Source organism: Dermacentor andersoni, chromosome 10 (assembly GCF_023375885.2).
Source record: "Dermacentor andersoni chromosome 10, qqDerAnde1_hic_scaffold, whole genome shotgun sequence".
Taxonomy (NCBI): Eukaryota; Metazoa; Arthropoda; class Arachnida; order Ixodida; family Ixodidae; genus Dermacentor; species Dermacentor andersoni.
Window position 1 is genome coordinate 123,462,124 of NC_092823.1, and position 3,223 is coordinate 123,465,346.

Here is a 3,223-nt window from a genome sequence, read left to right on the forward strand (position 1 = left end):
TTCTGGGAGTTCGCGCGAACCTTTTGATAAAGCAGATGAGCCTGAGCTGTCCATCTATATACGTGCAGTAAGCGTGACTTTATTGCAAACTTTTCAGCACAGTACAATTCCACCATCCTGCAACGCTAAGGGAGTCAACACTAAGGGAGTCACGACCTTTATTGTTCGTTCAAGTAAGAAACATTTGACTGACTCTAAATGTAAATATACTCAGCAGGGGATCTGTGGGCCAAGCGGCTTCTGCCAATGTCATCCGAACGACATGAAATATGGCGTCTTCTCGCGCATTACGAATGACGCATGCGCCAGCTATTTTTATAATCTTACATAAATAGATCACGGCTGCTGCGGGTCAATGCTTGCAATTTTATGCTTGCAAATATTTTTGTTGTCTCCTCGGGCATCTGAAACTGACATGCCACGTTTTCACCACGTTTTTTATTCAAGACCAGCACTAATACTTTGTGCATCCAGGAAGGTCGACCGTGCCTTTCTTGTGTTTGACATGTGTACACACATGTGTGTAGAGATTTGATTTTTTTTTTCTCTTTTTGCGGAGCCGGAAATGCTTTGCAGCAAGTGTTTTGCCAAGCCCCAAGCAGGAAAGTTGCTGTCCTTCAAAGCTAGACGAAAGTTGTCTTTGTTGGCTGAGAGAGAGTAAACTTTATAGAAAAGAGCACACGAACGTCTGTAGCTTTTCCGCTTTGTAATGGGTGGTGGAGTCCAGCGGCCTTAGCGGTCCTTCTCGCTCGGTTGACCAGGTCGAGTCTGAGCTGGACAGCGCTGCCTCCCATTGCTTGCCGTGTGGTGGGGTGTTTCTTATGGATGTGAACTGCGGTGTGCTTGCGCAAGCCCACACCACGCGGTAAAGCGTTGCGCATTGATCGTCGTGTAGGCATTTATAGGAATGCAGCGCAGGGTGTATAGCGTGGTAGAGACTCAAGTGAGGATGACTGTTTGTTACGAGTTCTCGCCATATTGTGGCTTCCTCTCGCGTCAGAGCATTATGAGGTGGCGGTGGTGTTCTTCGGCAACTCTGAACAGAAGTGCAAACTTGCCACGTCCATCGAAACAGGTGTCTTTGCAAAATTTGTGCCGTGGGTTGTAAAGCACGGCCTCACGAGAGCGTGCGGTTAGCACCTGGTACGATCATCTATCACCAGAGGTGGGCAAATGCCCTAATTACTTGTTTCCCTCGTTCCCTCTCATGATGCAAGTCACGTCTACACCTCGTCTTCGCCCTCCCTCCTTCGCCCTCACCTATGAAAAGCTTACCCGCTTTTCCTCGCCCTTACCCTAACGTTGAAAAGACTAGCATCTTTCTCTTACCCTCGGTTTGCTACAATCCTACATAAACCATTTACTCATCAGCTTACAAATATGATTGCCTGCCGTGCCATTTCAGTTGTCAAATCGTGCCACATTGTTTTACTTATGTGTCTCAGGAAGGAAATCTGCGGAATAAGTACGGTCACAGGAGATCCTGTTCAGGCATGCTCGATGTTGAACAGTTCATACACATTGTGCAGTGATCTTAGGCGTGTTCTGCTAGGCACTTTCGCCTGCTAGGGCAGTTTTTGTCGTGACTGCCCTCATAAGTATCTAGATTTTCAGCCAGAAATCGCAGTGCTGTTCACGTGAGAAGTGCTGTTCATTTGATGATCGTGAAAGAAAAAGACTGCAGCGGAGACACCAGCAAATTAGTGCATTTTTATTGTTACAAATAAACCAGAATTCGTTTGCGGCCCCTTATACCCCTTACCGACATGTGCCACTGCACCATTGCAGGGTGGCACTTAACGGGAGCGTTTCACGTGTATGCATGTCAGCCGTGGTGGCTCAGTAATTTATGTGTCTCCTGCCGGGCATGATATCACGTCTGGAATTTGTGCCACAATGGCTGCATTACGGTAGGAAGGCAAAGTGAAACAAAATTGCCTGCAACTGCTACATTTCGCTGGCATTTAAATAAGCCTACAGGAGCCTTTCTTGTAGAAACCACCAGAGCCCCCATTAATGGTGTCCCTCGTATGAATGGCGCAGTTCCGGGAAGGCAAGCCTCATGCGTTGCTATCGTCGGCAGGCACTAAAGAAGCAGAAGCAACTGAATGTCCAGCCAGGGCACGACAGCGCTCAAGAAATGCAGCCACCTAACAATCCGTTTGTCTTCATTCTTCAGCTTGTTCTCGCACTGCTGCTTCACGCCAGTCCGGGCCTTGAACCACCAGGAATGACCGGGAGAACAAGGATATTCGGTGTGACCAATTGCCACGTGCCGGATGTCACGCTGATAAAGTTATGGGATTCTGGGCTGCACCGTTCGTCGGCAACCTGCGCAAATCGCTGAGCGCACAACCAGTGCTCCAGCGCCACCCCTCAGCCCGCCTATAAAAGCCGGTCACACGCAAGCCGAGATCCCTGGGCACGGCAGCACTCAAGGAATGCAGCCACCTAACGGTCCGTTTGTCTTCATTCTTCAGGTGAGAAAGTGATACGGAAATTTTATTCGCTCTAGGGACGTATTCTTGTTAGTGCTACCGTGCCCAAGGCTGTGTGGTATCGTGTTTGAACACGCTGTGCTTATACTAAAGCTTCTATTACTTGGCGGAGATGTCGAAATTAATCCCGGCCTCGGAATAAGTCAACAATTAAAGGAAATGGCCGCAGATATTAGGACATTAAGAAAAATCACCTAGCTGAAATCGATAAGAAATTGAACACGTTGACAAGCCTAGAACAAATAGTCGAGTCTTGTCAAGAGCAAATAGCAAGCATGAATTCCGTAATAATATCAATGCAAAATAGAATCAATGATCTAGAGAATCGTAGCAGACGCTCTAATTTGGTAATATATACGGACTACCAGAAGCCACTGGAGAAACACCCTTGACACTGGAACGCACAGTGAATAAAGACGTTATCGAAGACCCTCTGGAGTTGAAAGCAGTAGCCATCGAACGCATACATCGGATAGGGAGAGCAGAGCCTAACAAGATTCGGCCTCTAATATTCAAATTATTAAATTCAGGATATAAGTATACAGTACTGAAAAGGAGTACAAACTTAAGGACACTCGACTATCTACTGCAGAAGACATTTCAAAACGCGTGTGGGATATCAGAAGAAAACTTTGGACAAGCGCGAAGGTAAACCGGCAAAAGAATGAAAAGGTTTCGCTTGTTTTCGACAAACTATACATTAACAATCGCCCGTATGTTTGGAG